This window comes from Macaca fascicularis, chromosome 14 (assembly GCF_037993035.2).
Source record: "Macaca fascicularis isolate 582-1 chromosome 14, T2T-MFA8v1.1".
Classification (NCBI taxonomy): domain Eukaryota; kingdom Metazoa; phylum Chordata; class Mammalia; order Primates; family Cercopithecidae; genus Macaca; species Macaca fascicularis.
The window spans coordinates 53,068,822-53,089,457 of NC_088388.1; the positions used below are offsets into that span (position 1 = coordinate 53,068,822).

Genomic DNA, 20,636 nt, shown 5'->3' on the forward strand with positions numbered 1-20,636 from the left:
AGAGAATACGAGTTCATTGTAAGGCCAAGGTGTCCATCAAAAGACCCCTGAATCAGAAACTGCAGCCAACTCTCAGGAGAGATGAAAACCAGGAAACAGAAAACCATCAGGAAATAAGACTATTCCCCTGGTCTCTCGTCTCATCCTCAGCACAACTGTGCTTCCTTGTCTCTCTGCAAAGTGGCTTTATTCCACACTTCTCTACACCCATGAGTCCGACATCTACTGCCTAGTTAAGGTCTCCTTGAACTACAGTGTGAGCATCAAAGACAAACTAGGATTGCTATCCCAATCCCAAAATAGGCAGGAGACAGATTTTAACTCAACTTGGCTCAGATATCCCCACTTCGATCCAAACAGAGAAAAGGTAGGTGAGCTGGTCCTACTATAGAAAGCATCTTCCTGTCCAACACAATTACAAAACAAAAACAAAACAAAAAACACACACAAATGACAGCCGCTGAATGAACTCCGACCTTTGTTAAATCCACAAAGTTTTTCAAAAGTATCATCTTGTCTTCTTACCACTCTAAGGAGGCACAGCTGTACAGTCAGAGCCTCAAATAACAAGCAACTGTCTTCTTTGCAGCTTGCTTGGGTTGGAGGAAAAAAGCACTTTGTTGCTATCAAATAGGAACGTATTTCTGGTTCCTCCTTTTTTCTTTAGAGTTCTTAGCAGTAATCTCACCTGAAAGGGGGCAGAACCTGGCTAAAATATGGCAAGGTCCTGGACAGCATGAATGCCAAGGGCTGGGGAGACGCAGGCACAGTAGAAACTCACACAACACACAAACAGAACTCAAGCCTTCTGGGGCAGGCTCAGAAAACAAAATAATCTGCCATCTATAGGAAATATCTGCTCAGTGTAAAGGTTAAGTGAGGCCCCCTTCCTTACAAAAGCCACTGGGTTTTTCATAAAGTAACCCTAAAGAGTCCATCAGTCTGGATCCATTTCACCTAAGGCAACAAACATTCCTCACAGATCATGGGCTGTGCTCTGTGTGGCTGCTAATAGGATAATCTGTTACGGGAGGCTTACAAATCCATTTACATTGATTTTAATTAATGAATCAATCCCTGGCCCTGAACAACTCGGTCCAGAGACGATAAGCAATTCACGATTCAGTCTCTAATCCCAGTCTGAAATCTACATGAAAAAGAAGTTAACTCTCAGATCAGTGAAGGACAAATAAAAATAATTGGATTTGTATCTCTCTCAACATAAGGAAAAATCTCTTCCAAGTTTAGACAGTGACTATTAACATGTTAATAAGAGTAATAAATTTTCACAGTGATTTCCAAAGAAACTCACCTAAGACTAAGGAGCTTTTGTACCAGCCTGAAATCTGGAGAATCACAGCCAGAAATTATGACTCCCAGTCAAGCCTCTAAAATCAAAATGAGCCTGACTTTCTCAACAGCTTATCAGAACCTTTCAGTGAGGCCTGAAGTTGAACAGAAAATTACCCAAACACAAATACAAACGACAAGAAGGAAGTGGCACTCGCCAGCCTGGCTGTGCGCTGAATGAGCCACACTTGATTAAAAAGCCAGGCAAAGTTTTGCATTTGCTTTTATTTTACTCTTTACAAAGGCTGAAACAGAATTTGACCTTTCTGAGCTATTGCCAGCTATGAATTGGAAATAAGCTCAATTTAAAAGGCAGCATCAATATCTAACTGCTCATCATCTCAAATTCTTTTCCATCTTTCTCAGTGTCTTTTCACAGGGTTGGTCTACCCATGCTATTTTTAGACTTCTATCAGAACTTCCAATGACTCCACATAAACCTACAGTAGGGGGAGAAAGGGTCTCATTTCAGTCCCATTTTCTCAAATCCCACAGCTAGCTAACACCAATTAGCGTAGAAAAAGAATGTAAGAATTGATAAATGAAAATGAGTCACACTCAATTTCAATTTTTTTCAAGATTGAAAAAGCTCATAAATTCACAAGTAAAGCATAAAGCAACAGTGAGTCCCAACCTCACATAGAACGACCAGCCCGACTCTGTTCTGACTTGGGTACATACACACAGTAGGCACTGCTCATAAAGGAGAAAAATAAATACAAGTCACAGCAGACCCAATGTTGGGAGACAACTTCATGTTTCTCCCTTACTCTTTAAAATATTTAATAAAACAGTTATAAAACTGATTCTGAAGTCAGGAAGACTGGCCTGAAACACAGCAAAAGGAACCCCAAAAAAGAAAAAAAGAAAAAAAAAAAGGACCGTGTATATAAGGAAGTAAATTGCAAGTCAAAGCAAGAGACAGGCCAGAGCTTGGCAGGCTGGCAAATGTGTTAGCTTGTTCTCTCCCTTCTCTCTCTTTTTTCTCTCCTTTTTCTCAAATGGAGAACAAACAAAGAGTTGATACTTCAACTATACATATGGAATCCAGAGCTTTCTGCCTAGTGTCCGCTTGCATGTCTCCAAGTTTTAGGATTCACTGGAACACTAAAGCCCCTTGAAATACTTGCCATGTGTTTGCTGGGGCACTTCCCCGGACTCAGCCTGCCGCTTTTCCTGGCTGAGTTGTGCCGGGCCGCACAGCAGAGCAGGGTGTGCCAATGCAGCCTGACATTCAGATCAAGACCACAAATTATAAACAGTTTCAGTAAATTGACTCAAGTGCCTTTGTTCCTCAGACATACATCTTCCTACCGCTTACAAAGGCAGGCAGCAGAACCTAACCACCAACGCGGCTATAGCCAGGACTGGGAAAGGAAGTTATTGAAGCCTGGATTTCCTGCCTTTGCTTGTAGCCAAGAACTATGAGGCTTGTAGTGGTTTCAGGAACTGACTCATCTCATGATTCATGGATAAGATACTGCTTTTAATATGTTTCTGACCCTAAGATTCAGGAACATCAAAACCAATCTGAACCTATGCTTCACTCTTATTTGCAAATGAATATTCACAGCAAAATAAACAGGAGGACAACGGTCACTGAAACAATGAAAACATCACGCCAATGGCAGGAAAAGTGGAATGCAGGCATCACATGGGAAGCCGTCATCAAAGCTTAATCCATGGGCTGCGACTTAACAGCGTTTCAACTTCCCAAAAGTGGATAACAGGTGGGATAAGGTTTATTTTTAGATGTCATTCCCCTAGATGTAAAAATAGATTTAGCACAGCAATATTTTAATTCAGGCCCATCTGGGGTTGTGACTCTAAATATCCAGGATGTACAGAAGCATGCAGCTTAAGACTTAACTGTTCCAGTTGCAAACCAGAGTTCAGAGTGAGCTGACCAATGAGTAATGGGTAATAAAGGACTCGCACTGGAACTCATTCTCTTAAATCATCCTCTGCTGGAAGGCTGATATTCTGTATTTCCACCCATGTGCTGACTGGGCTTCTCTCTCCTTTACTGTGCGCGTGCACACACGCATGGACACACATGCACACAGCCCAGGACTTAAAAGCAAAGCTCTTTGAAAGTACTAAGCACCAGGGGTCGCACCTCTGGCTGCTTTCCATGATGTTCCCCGTGGATTTATTCATCACAAAGAGGTCGCCACTAGAAAAAAGTTTTAAAGCCTCCCTCATTCATGAATCGTTGGGGATTCTCCCCACTCTCCCCACACAAGACATTAAGCACAGGACCAGTAGGGGTGGTTTTCAAAAGCCTTTATGGGTTTCGACACAGCCCAGTTGCACAGAAGGAAAAGGGGAAAAAGAACACAAAAAACACAGGCTGTTCTGTGGGGTGGGGGTGGAGGAAGCAGTAAGAACAGTTGACCAGGCAAGGCCAAAGTGCAGGGGCCGGCTGGCAGGCGCTGCATGGCTGGGCTCCTCCAGCAGATTTACTGACATGACGTCAGTGGCTCCAGTCCAGCTTTTTCTTTGGTAGCTTTTACCACTTGCCTCCTGAAGCCTCCACTATGTTAGGGAGCCACAGGACCATAATGAAAATTCCCTTTGTGAAACTGAGTTTACCGCGGGGCACAGAGGCCTGCCTTGTGAATTACGGGGCTCTTCCCCCTACTCTCAGTGCCCACGGAGGAAGGGGGGGAATAAACCCCTACAATACTGTACTTTCCTTTAATACAGAGGAACCATTAAATTAAGCTTGGGGCTTTAAAGAGAAAAAAAAGCCAGGGTGGTGGGTGAGGGGCATTAAATGTGTATCCAAAATTTCCCAGGCCGGGATGCTGGTTAATTTCTCAGTGGTGTGGAGAATGATGATAATTTCAGGACTATTCACTTGTGCTGTTGTGAGACTGTGTTGGCTGCACTGTGAACGCATACGGCTTTGTTTCACCAACAAAACAAAAAAGTATTACCGAAGCTAAAACTAGGTCTGAATGGAACCTCTGAAGAAAGCATTAGAGCTTGTCTTTAAAATGAGCCCTGCTTCGCTGGGGCGACTCGGGGGGCTGGCCTAAGTGCATAGTCTATGATGCACCAACATAGGTATAAAACAATTTCCAAGAAGCAAAGACAGAAATTACAATACTAAAAATAAGTTTAATAGCAGACTTGTTAAATAAAAAACACTCATCTTAGACTTACAGGCCTACTACTGTACGCCCGCAGCAGTAAAACAATAGCTATGTTACAACTAGGGGTCCAAGGCATAAATATATGTAAAACTACAAATCTTCAACTTATTTAAGCTTATGAAAATAATAGACTAGTGATAAATTCTTTAAATGACTAGGACATTAAATACATTCTATTTTAAACACTTTGGAGAAGAAGTACAAAGTTTAATTCAACAAAAATTTATTGAAACAGATGAGTACAAATGCACCCAACAATATCATCGAAATACAGCTTGCAGCCTGAATGGCTCACAAAGGTAATAAGATAAGGAATCTCTCACGTCCTGGTTATGTACACAAGGATACAACAAACTATCAGGTAGACATGATGAAGGCAATGACTAAAGACTTCTGTGAAGCCTACATTAACATGAGTTTTGGCCTTCAGGAGGCAAGTCAAACCACAAACCATCCATGGTAATTCTTCAGCTTGGTCTTTTTCTTAAGGGAGGAAAGGACAAGATGACAAGCACAAGCATGAAAGTGGTAAACAAGAGCCAAAGAGGCCAGGCATGAGCAAGTGTGCAAGGAAAGCTTTTACCATGATTAGAGTTGACAGGGGAGGCAGGATCCATTTCCAAAGGTGAGCAGATTATTCAACTGAAGGAGTGGGAGGAGAAAAAAGCAGAGAACCTAGCATACACATCATAGCCTGGAAATTCCATTTCTCAAGAAAAGAAACCCAAACTCTGCAGAAATGGTTCATTCTATCTCCCAGAATATACAAGAGATTGGACAGCAAGGAAACTATAAAAGACTATTATTAGGGTCACATCAAAAGGCCACAGGAGCCAACTACAGAAATTCCCTCTGGCCAAAGACGAAACAATGTAAGCATCAGTAAGAGGAGGAACTGCAATCGACTGAAATGCATTCGATAATTTAAAATCAGTGATTGCCTAATGATATGCAAACAAAAAAACTATCTTTCCTTTACAAACTATATGCAAGGTTAACCATATAGTTGATAAAAGAAACCTTCTCCATAAAAGAAGGAATGGGTTGGGTGGGATGGCTCATGCCTGTAATCTCAGCAATTTGGGAAGCCGAGGTGAGCAGATCGCTTGAGCCCAGGAATTCCAGACCAGACTGGGTTATGAAACCTCATCTCTACAAAAAACTAAAAAACTAGCCAGGCATGGTGGCGCACTGACAGTCCCAGCTATTTAGTAGGCTGAGGTGAGAGGATCACCTGAGCCCAGGAAGTCAAGGCTACGGCAAGCCGAGATCGCACCACTGTACTCTAATCTGGGTGACAGAGTGAGACCTGTCTCCAAAAAGAGAACTAGAGTACCAGAGTACCATCCGTTTGCAAAAACTACATGAAATAATAGATACAGGCAGAGATCATCAATCAATGGCACTAACATTACAGAAAAAGTGACACTGTACGTTGTGTGCCTCCTGGTAGAATACTAGCTATGAAATATTTGCATAAAAAATGTTTTTAAAAAACCTGAATTAGATCAAATGTCGACATCTAAATTTCCGTTTATAGGAAATACACAGGATAAGAGAATAAAATACACAGCACAATGGAGATACAACTACAAAATCCAGAACGAGGAAGTCTAGAAGAGAAACACAGGGGCTTTTGTAACAAATCAGTTACAAGAAAGGTGGGGATGAGATTTAAAGAGTTTTAAGAAATACAGCAACCAAATATAACCTGTTGATCTGGTTTTGGACCCTCATCTGAACAAGCGAACTGTGAAAAAACATTTATGAGACAATCAAAGAAATCCAAACAGTGACTAGATAATTGACATTAAGGACTTATTATTTTTTTTTATTTTTATTTTTATTTTTTGAGATGAAGTCTCACTCTGTTGCCCAGGCTGGAGTGCAGTGGCGCAATCTCAGTTCACTGCAAGTTACGCCTCCTGAGTTCACACCATTCTCCTGCCTCAGCCTCCCGAGTAGCTGGGACTACAGGCGCCCACCACCACGTCCGGCTAATTTTTTGTATTTTTTAGTAGAGACGGGGTTTCACCATGTTAGCAAGGATGGTCTTGATCTCCTGACCTCGTGATCTGCCCACCTCGGCCTCCCAAAGTGCTGGGATTACAAGCATGAGCCACCATGCCCGGCCGACATTAAGGAATGATTAAAGTGCTGGTGTGATCATGGTATCATAGTTGGTTGTTTTTTTAAAAATAGAGTCATATTTTTAAAATACGTACTAATTTACAGATGAAATGGTATGACAACTAAGATAGCTTCCAAATAATCTAGTGGGAGAGGAGCCAGGAGTTTACAAGAATAGCCATGAGGTGATGATTGCTGCTGGGTGATAATGGGTGCACAGGGGTTCATTGCCCTCTACTGTACTAAACTTTCCCAAAGCAAAGACACTGAAAATCTAAAATAAAAATAAGATTCTGCTCCTGACCCCCTCCTTCAAAAAGAGAGACAGATGCTACGGAAGAGGTACTTGGCACTCTACTTCACAGATGCTGGATGATGGTGGTCACAATCATAAACAGCAGCGGCAGCTAATATTTATGAGACACTTCTCTGCGAGTCAGCACTGTGCTCACCCTCACTGAACCTGCACTGTAACCCATAAGGAAGACACTACTATGTCCATTTCAGGGGTTAGGAAACTGTGGTGCAGAAGGATAAAGAGGTTGCCCAAGGTCCAACAGATAAGTGAAAGGAAACCTGTGTCATTCCACAAGTTCATAAGCGTAATGAGAATGAGTTACATTATTCCAAAATAGTAACAACTCTCAAGAGTGCTGGGAACTCTATAAGCCAACAGATTCAATCCAGTGTTAAAGAGAGCAGAAGTGGTGCTTTTCTGATGACCATTTTTGGTGAAATGCAGTGAACTGCAGGGTAGAGTCTCTGAGATCTTAAAGTGATAAGAGCAGAGGAGAGAGGGTGAAAAGTGGACGGGGGAAGGGTGGATGGGTGTTTTCCAGGGAGGAGGGAGAGACAACAGAAAATATGAAAACTAAAGGGAAACAGCCTGACAAACCAAAAATTTAAAAACAAAACAAAAAAACAGAAAAATGACAAAGCAGGAAATCCAGCAAGAGGGGAAGCTGGGGCAAAGCTTAAAACTAAACCCGAAGGAGGAAGATGAAAAGGCAAATAAATGACCCCCAGTCAGACCAGCCCATGTTAGCTGGGAGGAAAACCTCAGGACTCTGAACAGAGAACTGGAGAGCGGAAGAAGCAGGAGAATTCTCAGTGGGCTGGGGGAACCAATAGAGAGGCTGGCAGTGGGTCATTTGCTATATTTCATTTAAACTCACTATTATTTTCTCCACTTTGCAGAGGAGGAAACAAGAAGCCCAGAGAGAGTTAATCACTTACTCAAAATCACACAGCCAATAGGCAGAACTGGAGCTGCAACCAAGATCTGACCTCCAAGCCATGCTTTCAGCCTACTTTGCTAAATACACCAAGCACTAGTGAGAACTGCACAGAGTTAGGGCAACACCAAAACAGCCAACAGAAGTACCTAGGAAGAATTTAAGAAATGCATGAAGACTAAGAAGGTACAAGCAAGTTGGGAAGAGGGGAAAGACATGAGCACAGATACCTAAAAATTGGCAATCAGTGATCACGCACCTTTTGGCCGAGAGACACCAGAAATAGGTTGACAGGAGGAAGAGATTGTATCAACCAGCCCCACTGCCTCCCACCAAAAACCCACCAAGGTGTCAAAGATGGATATCAACCCTGTAAACAACCCCATTTCAAAGTCCCAGTGTCTTTTTCAGAGGCCTGATTATGAAGGGCTCTGGGCAAGCACAGTTAACTCTCTTCTGCCAGCTGCCCCATCACTGCCCATCACCTATCACAGGCTAAGCTGGTCACCTGGGTGGGAGGAGAGAAATTCACCCCATCTCAGCAGGCTCCCAAGCACTCCCGTTATCAAAAAGTGAAGTCAAGGTCATCTACCTAAACTGTATCCCCAGCATAAGGCCATTTCCATACCCAGGCCTTCAGGGTGCTGGAGGGGGCTAACTTATTCTGCCTGCCTGCCAACACAGCACATTCCAAAGCAAAACCAGATATACTGGCAGGTCCAGTTCCAAGCTTCCAAACTACAGCAGTCCCCCCCTACCCACTACACCCGCCTAGAGAGCAGTTTGGATTAGCCTGGCCCCAAGGAGTCCTGCCCCCTCTCTCTCAATGGTGAGTATAACCAGTCACGGGGTGGGGGTGAGGGGTACTGGTCCCCAAAGTCCTGGAGGACTGAAACCACAGGAGAGAGGTGAACGAGGTAGGATAAGTAACCTCTGAGAGGCTCAACTGAGACACATCCAACTTTCCAAGACCTTAGCCATAAGTTTGTATTGAAGAGGGAGTAAAATGGGCCACCAAGAAAACAAAAGTATTGTGTCCTCGTTTTTTTGGGCAAATACACTAAATGAGAAGACTACCTTTGTTTCAATGTCACAATCTATCTTAACTCCCTTCAAATGTCACAAGAAAACCTGACAGGTGACTTGATGTGCAGTCCTTTGTTAGCCTGACAGCTGTGGAGTCACATAGATAAAGAACTGGTTTCAGAGTGTAGCTGTGTGATGCTGGGGAGCTCAACTGCCCTGAGCTTCAGCTTCTTCAACTACAACTGGAACTCATATGGGCTTAAGACAGAATCTGGCCTGTCAGCCTTCCCTTCCCATCCGAGAAGCCCAGGAATTAGCACAACTAAAAGTGAACTCAGCAGTACTGCTCCTCCTCCACAAAACCTGTCTTTGAGGGTTATGGATGGTATGATAAGATAACAGTTCTCCAGGACTTTTCTGCCTAAGGGCTCACACATTTTCTCTCTTTAATCAAAAGCCCAGCACAAAAACAGCTAGAGGGGCAAGAGGCAGTACAGCATCATCTTCCCAGAAAAATAAACCAAAGATTTTCAAGTGACTTACCTAAGGTCACAGGAAGAGTCATAGCAGAGCACTCCCAACCAAGACTTCCTTCCACACCAGCTAGAAGTGGAGAGACCAAGATCTTGGTCTCTCCACTTCTTGCAGGACCCTCAAATGCCTTCTCTCAAGTGAACCACCCCAACAAGGTAACAATTCTCTAGCAGAGTTCTCAACAGCAAAGTCTAGACGCCATTGTTTTGGCCAGAGCTGAACACTGGACTGAACACCTCCACTCCTGCCCGAAGTCACTGCCTAAGGCACACCACAAAATAACTAAACAGTGGTGTCAAAAGAACCACCAGGAACTGAGCAGTGTCCTTCCAATTACTTTTGGTTTTAGGCAAAGTTCTAAAAGTACAAAAATTTATTTTAAAATTTCTAAAATTCCACTCAATGTGCTCTGGCTTATCTATTTAGGTGCATCATAGAACATCATCACACAGTCTCCCAAAGAACACAGGTAAGTGAGTTTGAAACCTAAGAATGTCAAGAGTGCCAAGACCACAGGTTCTAAATTATAATCTGAAATCCTCCATTTTCATACAGTACAAACCAACCTTTCAGAATACCACTGAAAAAAAACTTCTTTCTAAATTAAACTTTGTTGGTCTAAAAGGAAATGAACCAATGCTGAATCATTCCTATGAATGATGAGAATTATTTTTTTAAAAATACTTACAAATGCATCCACAGAAAAGAACAAGGTTTGAAACAATTTGGTTGAAATAGCACAGATTTGAAGGGAAAGTTGTTTCCTGAAATTCCCCTCTATTGTAGCTCTGGCCTCAGAAATGGCCTGGGACAATCCTTCAAAAGTAATACTGTTATGAGCTCAATACCAAGACACCACAAAGCCCTCCTGCCCGGGATTTTCTCTCCATTTTAGAGAAGTCTAGTCTGCCAGTTTCCCTGACAGTTTCCTATTAGTACAATAGGCATATAATTTATCATCCAAACTGGGACATTCTGATAGTAAAAGAGGGTTCTTTAAGGATTATGCCAAGACAAGCAACATAAACCAGGACTATACCAGGCAAACAGGTACACAGCCATGGGGAACCATAAAGGGCAGCCCTGTAGAAAATACAAACGGGCAAAACTGCCACAACAGTAACCACAAGGAAGGCAGCCAAGATCTGGTGGGTGGACACGGGAACAAGGAAGACCAAGTTAAAATTAAGAAAAAAGCTAGGTAGAGCAAAGCCTGAAACTTGAGGTACACATTAACCTGATTCTGGGTCCGTTTTTTCCCATTCTTAAGTCAATCTGTAAATCAGATTCAATGACTGATTTGTGGCCTCCCATGCCTTCCAGGTGTCTCCTCTTCATGATCTCCCACTTTATCCTTTATGACTTAGTTCCTGGATTGTTTAAAAGTATAATCCATAAGGATGGGTTAACATGGTAAACATTTATCATTAAGGAGCACATCATTCCACATTATTGAAACTGAATCTTCCTGAAGTAAAAAACCTTTCATTTTAAATATTACTACTGTTTATCTTTGAAAGGAACGGTATGTTTTTTCCTGGCTCCCCTCTAAAACAAACTGGTAGAAATGTAAACTCTTCTTATTAGGTCTGATTGTCAATTCTTAATCACTTGACCACCTAAAAACAGGACAGCCAGAGTGCTGGGGACACCATGGTGGGCATGACAAGATGCTGTTCTGTGTGGTGACTAGATCCAGGGTTTTATTTCTTTATGAGATATGATTCACATACTATGAAGTTCACCCTTTTAAAGTATGTAATTCAGTACTTTTAGTAGACTCCCAGGGTTGTGAATAAGTGCTCTTAAACCTATTTTTCTCCCCTTATCCACTATCAGCCTGCTTGAATCTAAGTCTCTCTCCTTAACCAGACTACTCTCCTCCCTCAAAAATTGTTAAATTTTTTTAAAGACTGGGAAACCAGATTAATTAACACACACGTCTATACATTGCTTAAGAGACAATAGGAAAAGATGTCAATAAAATGCAGGTGGTCCCTGGCCCAGGCTCACACAAAGCAATCTTAACTGCTCAGACCAGTCACCGGGAGTGGCCCAGATCTAAAAACACAGGGACACTGACACACCCAGAAGTGTAGCTGGGAATGTGAGCAGAGCAAGACCAGCTTAAGGCAGCTGACTGAAAACACAAGGTTCTATCAACAGCTTCCAGAAGGAACTCAGCTCATCTACCCAGGACGTACCTGGAGTTAGGCACTGGAATTCACAAACATCATTGGCTAAAGAGATGGGCAACCATTCATTCACATGAGTGTGAATAATTTGAGTCACATTTAAGGCCCAGAGGAAGCGAGTCTTAGGAGAGCGGCAAAGATTTATCTCTGGAGCCTGGAGTACTGGGAGAAACGAATGGCCTGGGTTTCAACAGCAGCCACACCTGCAGCTCTAGCCTACTGAGCCAGCAGTTACCTAATCTAAACTTTACTCCAACTCTTCCAAGTAGATAACATCATTCCCATTTTCCAGATGGGGAAAGTGCGGGCACAGAGAAGCTAAGCCCTGAGCAGGTATTAAGAGGTGTAATGAGGGCAGCAAAAGTACCTTTCTTCTCCGCACCTGAAGCTGGATGCCCTCTGCACCCCAGGGGGGATTATGCAATGGTTTTACAAGAAGGCCCGAGACCCTAAGCTTGTTTCCCTATGAAAAGATGAGTTCCATTCAACCACTTATAAAAGAACTTTTACAACCCAACCCTTGCAATGTTAGGAGTGTGACTTTCAAGCAAGAAGCTAAAGAGGTTTTCTTTTAGACAGATGAAGTTGCACCATGCCATCCAGTTTTTGAAGTATTTCCATTTAATTCATACTGGGTAAGGAATGACCTCAAATATTATGTATTTACTGATGGATTTCCTCCACTTTATGAATAAGGGAAGTGTGGTTCAAAGTGATTAATGGTCAAGGGCTTTACGGGCTTGCCTCAGCCTCTCCTAGATTTCTATCTGTTTGCCTGAGACCAGGAATCCAGCTCTTCTAAGTAAATGCCTCAGCCTTGGGTGTTCCTCAAGGTTCACTGTCCAGGGTGACTTGGCAGAAAATCCTTCAAGATCTGTTATGCAACATAACATTTTAAGTTGCTATTTACTGAGCATTTACCAAACCATGTGTCTGGTATATAGTGGGCACAATCGAAATTTATAGACAGGAACACCAAGGCTTGCAGAGAACAAGTAAATTGTCCAAGGCCATACTAGCAAGTAGCTGAGCCAAGGTATGTCCAATTTCAAATCTGTAATTTTGAACCCACATTATCCTGTCTTTTTCCAAACCAAAATCAGGAAACGGCCCACTGTTCATGTCAATCAGTTCCCCCCCTTTCTCCTTTCAATTAATTCCTCATAGCCAAGTTTCAAATCTGTAGTAGCCCATTATTGGCAACAAACCTATCGATATGCGAGGGTTAAGTTCATTACTCAGGAGAATATTTCACAAGGTTTGTTTATTTTCTAACAACCTACTCCCAACTCACCCTACAAAATGGCATCTGGAAAAAAATTCCCCCCGTTCCTTCAAAGCCCAACTCCAACATCACTTCCTCCAAAAGCCCTCCTCAGTTCCTACCACAAGAAACACAGCTCTTTGGATATACCATGAGGGCTTACCCCAGTGAGTGTGTTTCCCCTATATTCTGATGTTACACAAGGAAATTCAAGCTCCTAAAAAATATAAACATGTAAAAAACCCCACTCCCTCAAAGCAACTCTCAAGGCAACAACCATCCATAATGTATAACCTCCCAGATCCTTAGGACTAGAGATGCAAACGTGTTGTTTCAACATTTCACTAACCCTAAGACACCACTGCCAGTAAGATGTAGCAGGATTTTATTTCAGAGGTACTACTGTGAAACAAATTATGTCACAATGCTTATCACTTAGAAATACTATTTTATACATGTTGAAACTTTTTACTATCAATCTTGTGCATACATAAAAAGGAAAATATAAGCTAAATAAATCAGGTTAACATAAGCTAAAGTAACTTCTCAGAGTGATCAGTGTCCATACAATATCACCCTCCGTAACAAGGGTATTCTTAGGAATGCTCACCACTGACTCTGGGATTTTCTTCCTGTCCACTACATTCACTCCACAGGCTTTGGTGAGCGTATCCAACATCAAGGGTCATTACCACCACCTGGCCAGTCATGATTGTCAAACACATCCCAATTTCAAAAACGTTCAAGCATGTTAAAAATGTGCACCTTGGAACTCACAAAATACCATACACACAACTTTCCTACTGGATTACCATGACCTCTTTACATGCCTGCTTTCCTTGCTAAACTGTAAACTCTGCCAGGCAGGTGAGTTTTACTGATCGCTGTTCATTAGCCACCTTTTCCTAATCACTAAACCCCTGGCACACAGTAGCACCCATAAACGTTTAAATGCTCAGTGGCAAGTATAGCTGCATGAAAACCAGGAGCATCTGGATTTCAAAGTGCCCAAGGTGAAGGGAAGAGACACGGAAGGAGAGAATGAAAAGCATGGTGGTTTATCCACAGTTCATCTCCAGAAAGAAAGCCATCAGGATCACCCTTCCTATCCCCTCATTTTCCAAAACCAGGCATACCACCCAAGGACCTCTAGGAGCATCCCTGCTACTGAGAAAGCAAAACCTCTACAAGCAGCCAGACAGAACTCCATTCTCAAGCCCCTCACCAGTAAGCATGACACACACCTCTACAATCACATCTGGAAACAAGTGCTACACTCCCAAGAAGTAACAGATGAATGCCGAGCACAGAGAAGGTGGTTCTGGTTCATTTTATTGCTTCCCCTGAATAGAAAGGTAAGACCTCAGTTTTGTGCAGGCTTATCTTTAAAACCAATGATGAACATCTTAGTCAATTCCATAAAGATTCAGCCTATGTTCCTAGGTACACCGCCTCACAAATATAGAGGGAAGAAAATCACATTCAGAATTGGAAGTGGTCAAATTTAACCTGATTCTATCTGCAGATAAAAATTAGAATATCTAGATCAATGGTTCCCAGCCTGGAGCGGATACTATGATGGGGCCTTTCAGAAATACTGCAAATTCAGAGACACACTGCACCTACCACAACCCTCCTAAGCCTTCACAGGTGGTGCCCAGGCTGTAAAAGCTCCATGGAGGCTGCAGTGCACACGCTAAGGTGGGAACCACTGATGTGGCAGAAGCTTCCTGGAGCAGGAACAGAAAGAGGCTGACCTGGGTTTCAGTCAAAACCATTCTGAATTAGCCATGTAAATGGATCCATGTGCCCTGAATTGCAAACCCAAAAGGCAAAATGTGAGAAAAGGTGCAGGGCCTGGAAAGGTGAATGAGAACATGCAGGCAGCCTCGCCCTAGCTGCCCCCATGCCTGCCACATATCAGGGACACAAGTATTTGGTGAATGAGGGTCACACAGGTGATGAGCACATGGTCATGCACACCATCACACTTCCACTGAGCCACTTACTAAGTGCAGATTCCCTGAGCTGGCTCCAGCTGAGGCACCAGTTCCCCTACCAATTCATGAGTAGAGGAGATTTTAGTTTTGCTTCAGCTTCACTGGACACTTGAGTGGTGTTCTGGAAGCATTTTTTCCACTTTCACAATTTCTAGGCATGAAGGAAGCCGCTTCTTGCCTCCAAATTACAAACGGCACATTCCCTGATTTCAAGTTATATAAATGGTAATAATGTTTGCATTTTACAGCTAAGGTAAAATCTAAAGGTGAAAGGAAATTAGGGAGTATTCTGAATGCATAACAAAAGTAGAAACCTTTCATCAAAATTAGAAAACAGTATCAAACTTACTCCAGTATTTAAAGCAAAAGCAACTTTGAATTAAGAGAATTTCTTGGCTGGGACAATATGAAACGCTATTAAGTATCTGTTTTCTGTTTTTCTCTCAATGACAATACATGACAAGGTCTTCTAAGTGCCCAGCATTTCAAGATGGGGCTGATGGTTCCTTCAGCTAATGGAGCTCTAACTCTAACCAGCACTGTCTCTCAAAGGCTTTGAGATGAAAAGGCAGCCAGGGAGAAAGGATTGAAAGAGATTCCACCAAAGGAAGCATCCGCTCACAATGGTTTCAGAATCAGTTAGCCCCCAAGACACCCCCAGCCACAGTAATGGGTGATCTGAAAATGAAGCATATCAAAATGCTATTGATAAGCTAAATTACCAGACAGCTTATCTGAGGCCCACATCCGCCATATGGTGCCCCAAGTTCTGCCGCCTGTTGCTGCCATAACAATAGGCACGCCTACCCAGAAAGCACCATCGGACAGAAACCCAGCAGCGGCGGCATGTGGGGCAGCTACTGTGTTTACATTTTATTTTGTGCCATTAGCTTTGTTCCTCCCCCTATCCCAGTAGGGATTTGAAAGACACACATACTTAATGTCACAAATCCCTGTTACCTGCAGAATGCATGCGTGCACACTGCATGTGAGCGCGTGTACGGGGACAGATCAGGTGAACAGAGAGAAAACCAGATGTCAACTTCAGAAATGGAGCTGCCCGGTGGGGAAGGGCGAGCCAGGCAGGCTCCCAGCTAGAGCTGCAAGCAGACAATGCGCTTTTCTCAACAGGCTCGGGCGGGCGGGCCTCGGGGAGTGGCTATTTAAAACACTTGGCTCCTTTTATTTCACCACCACGGAAGTGAATTCGGTTCTTAAGTGCCAGAGCAAATGAAGTCATTTGGTTTCCACGGGCTCTCTGCATTTCAGCAGAAGGAGTCAGGCTGGACGAAAGTCGGAAGGCCCATCTAAGTTCTTCTTTCTTACAATTAAAATTGATTCCCGGAGGATTTGGCGCTTGGGCTTCATTTAGTTTTTTTTTATTTGAAAAGCTATTAAAGTCAGAGAAAAATTACAGGATACAGACACTGGGATGAACGCTGTCAAAGATGACTCCCTTCACAAAACGCCATCAAGTCACAGAGTAAAGAAGGAGCAGATAACGCAATTACCTTCTAAAGGCTTGGCTGGTATAAAAGATTAACAGTGATTTCTGTCAAATAAATTCATAACAATTTTGTATTTCTACTCTCTTAAAAGACTTTCCCATTTTTGCAGATGGTAATAAAATATTCATTTATTTAGTTTACTATCTATTAGAAAAACACTGGTTTTCAAAGAGAACTCAGCAGTGTGTAGCATCAGTTTATACAAAAATGCTTGGATAGAAAGCAAAGCAAAAAAAATCTCTTTCTTAATACTCAGATCTATTGAACTATTACAGAAAGGCACTCATTTCATTCCCCTAGATTTACTCACACCTAAGCAGACAACATTCTTGGATGAACTTTTCAAATTTTCTTCAACATTCCAAGTTTAAAAAAAAAAATCCCCTTTCAAGTTAAATTGAGATTGCACTTGAACACCATCCAAGAGCAGAGCTGAACTGAATTATGATAATTAGAAAGCTGTGCCTATTAAAAAAAAAAAAAAAGCAGCACAGTTGATGCATTTTTTTAAAAAAGTTCATGCCAGAGAATATAAGTTCAATATGTTCTCACATAATTAACATTTCCCACCATTAGCGGCAGTTTTTCAGTTTACGTATCAGTAAGAACAACAGTGTTGTATATTCCCAGTCAAGGGTGTTTCAGTCACTTTACACATACATTTAAACCTGAGAGATGCCTAAAAGCAACCAGAATTTCCCACTAGAGATGACGGATGCTTAACTTACTCATCAATAAGCCAGCTTTCTCTTTTAAACCCCTTTTCCAGGGTCCCATGCCTGCAAATTAAAACTACTAATGAAATCCTAGGACACAGCCTTCAAAACAAATGTGAATCATGAAAAAGGATAAAGAGCATTGCATTCGGGTAGTAAAGACCAGTTTTAAAGACAAGTGGGGTGGGCATAGCGCGTACAACACACCCTTCCCTTGGCCACAAACACAGAAAAAAGATAGCTTTTTATGAGGACCTTCCCCCTACTCACCACCACCACCACCACCAGCACCACCACCACCACCACCACCATTGTCCAATTAAGAAGAGGAAACGAGTGAGTTTCACAGTTAGCCAAGACTCCTGGACTATTAGAAACTATTTTTTTGAGAATCCTCTCAACTATGCAAAAAGTCAGTGGACCAAAGGAGAATTTAAAAGCTAAGAGTAACCTACCCTTGTAAGAAACATCATCCTGAAAATGCACCCACCAGGACAACCCATTTTTACTTTGACTAAAATAAAATACATATTTCAAAGCTACCCTATTCTGTACCACTACAAAACTGGAATGTATTTGAAAAAACAGTCAAATTTCAACTCCAAATTCAAATATGAACCACGAAGCTCATAATGAGAATCTTATAGACTGAGGACACTCAAGAGTTCACAGTTTTGAAACGAAAAATAAAAACCCACAGAAAAACACTCCAACTATTTAGATCCAAATACACTAGCATTCCAAGAAGAGGGAAGCCCCAGAACTTCCGATTTCAGAGATACACATTAATTGCAATACAACAATGTCTAAATAAGGTGTCTGTCAAAAAGCTCAACCCTGAAATATGAAGTGCTTAGGATAGACTTGAATTACCTCATTTCATCACTTTTATGAATATGAAAGAATAAAATATATCACTGATGTGGTTTAAACACAACTCTAGATGCAACTTAAACATTAATACTACAAGGTAATCTATGACTTATTATAAAATAAAAAGCACCATGTAGCTATAAAAGATTATGCCAGCCATCAATCAGTGCCCAAGCAGCCCAGCAGCAGCACAGCCTAGGTTTGTCAAAGGGCAATAAGCTTACAATATATTTTTCTGGCTGAGTTCAAAAGTTGGACATTAGCAGTTTGCAGTTCCAGTCACTGAACTCCAAAGGGGAAGCTGTAATGCTCACATTTAAAAACAGCAAGGTTGGCTTGGATTTTCTTGCAGTTCTACAGAGAAATCTGGATACTTGTTTTGGCCACATTCTTCAGTCTTTGGAGAAAACAGACCCTAAAGTTTTACCACTAAACAGATTCAGCCTCTAAACACAGCTTTCATATTTATTTATTTATTTTCCCTTTCACAATCTCTTTACTGGGTACAAGAAAAAGTGCCTAAAATGGAGCTTAAAAGTGTTATCCAACTACTGTATGTGAATATGATGATTTTTAAGTCCACCAGATCATACATACAGTTATTTGCACCAATCTTGAGTGATAAGACACCACAATTTTCATTTGCAGGCAGCATAATTATGCTCATAATTAACACATAACACATGGGATTAGAGAGAAAAGTAATTCTACAAATGCCCAGGCTCTTGTATACGACCACCATGTATGAGAGATCAATCCATTTCTGAAGCAACCAACCTTAACCAACCTTAAAATATTGTTAATGTTACAGTTCATTTCTTCAAAAGTCTATTTAACATTTGGGATCTACGTGCTTTAAACTGTTCCTATTACATACTTTTCTGCTGAATATGTAACAACAAATATGATCTAAACACCGATGATAAAAGTATATTCTTCCCAAATGTTCCCATTAAGAAATGCCCTCATAATTGCTGCTCTGTATTCTAAGAACCAACAAAACACAAAATTGTTTATAAATTGCTGAAGCTCAAACAGGGAAAAAAAACTCGAACATTTTTTTCCTTATGACTTATTTGTTCTTTTTCTAAATAAAAGGGGACTCCAATCTCCCAAGTGAGTACACCAATATATAATTCCTGCTGTATCAAGTAAGTGGGGGGAGAGAGGAAATGGGAAAGGGAGGAGGAAGCCGACTCCCCCAAGGCTGCCCTCCCAAACCCGCCCTTATGTGTAATTAGTTTGCTGCTGGGGCCCGGGCACACATTGTACCACAAGGCAAGAAAAAGCCTCTCAGTGAGAAATTCCTATCAGTCTGGCTCAAACTAAATTGGGATGTCCTCCCCCTTTAAATTAAATTTCATTAAGTGTATGTCATGGTGAGTCCTGGTTTTTGTTTTGGGAAAAGAAAAGAAAAAAAACCCTCCAACCTTCCAATAATCTCTCTCATGCATGTTCCCCGGAGTTCATTACTTTATAAAGGATCACACAGAGGAGGAATTTACACAAAGATTCTTTCCTATAATTTTCTTTACCCCTATTGTCAAGGTAAAGTGTCATACTGGTTTTGTTTCAAGCTTGTTTTTAAAAAAAAGTTCTAATAGTCCCCTAAAACTGCAGCTCAAATAATATTTACCATTAAAGTAAAAATAAAATAGTCTACCTTGGCACTTTGATACCATCAGCAAGAACCCGTAAAGGATATAGCTTATCAGTTCATTTTTTTATACCAACAATAAATAAAACAATTGTTAACTGTTTAAAACCTGAAACCTGAGAGTTCAACACAGAGTTGCACATACAAAGAAACACTAAACAAAAATATCTGTGCCCATTTATGGAAACAGTGAGATTAGAAAAATAAGCCTTTCCCCAAAAATACTACAATTCAAAACCTCACCACTGACAAAGGTTCAACGAATCCATTTGTCTTTCCTGAGTCACTCTGTAATTAGTTCTACTATTTCCTTCTAAAAAGGAAAAGATTCATAAAGAAGTTGGATTTAAGTCTAGTCCTTATAAGCATTCAGATATGCTTGGGCCCAAAGACCCTGCTGTTTACAGAAGGGGGGCACAAACCCAACAGTGAAAGGGTGAAGCACCGGGCATAGCCTGAAGACTGTTCCCCAGTCTGTGCCTCAGAGAAGCCCCTATCCCTAGGAGACCAGCAAGATTCACTGCAGCCTGCAGAAAAAGGAGACCACTCGCGGCTGTGACTATACAGTGGATCACATCTCCCCGAAGGGAGGGATGTGTCTACTTAGGTAACCACTGCAGGCACCCAGCGCACCCCAAGCCATCAGATCACCCGAACTTCCAAAAACAATCAAGGTGGAAAGCGGGGAGAAAGAAACCTGTGGTTGTTGTGAACTGATAATGTTCTGCTCCTTTGCAATACGTGTAGTGTTTTTAATATTTCTTTTTACTATTTTGAAATGTGGCAGGCTTAACAGACCTTTCTGTCCCAAGACCTGGGCTCCTTCCAAGGCACTGTTTTTAAACATGGCCTTTTTACATTCCCTGCTCCTGGAACATCATCTGTCTCTTAGTTTCCAGGGCTCACTGAGGTCAATTTTCATTTCTGCAAATCACAGGAAGCCACTTGCTTCTGAGAAGTTAACAAGCCTCCTGAGAAACGCTGGTG

At 41.8% G+C, this 20,636-nt stretch overlaps 1 protein-coding gene across 5 annotated transcripts in view; it reads right to left on the minus strand.

Annotated features, from left to right (window-relative positions):
* The window catches only part of TEAD1 (TEA domain transcription factor 1), a 271,129-nt gene that overhangs the window by 248,865 nt on the left and 1,628 nt on the right, over positions 1-20,636 (minus strand). The window lies entirely within an intron of this gene.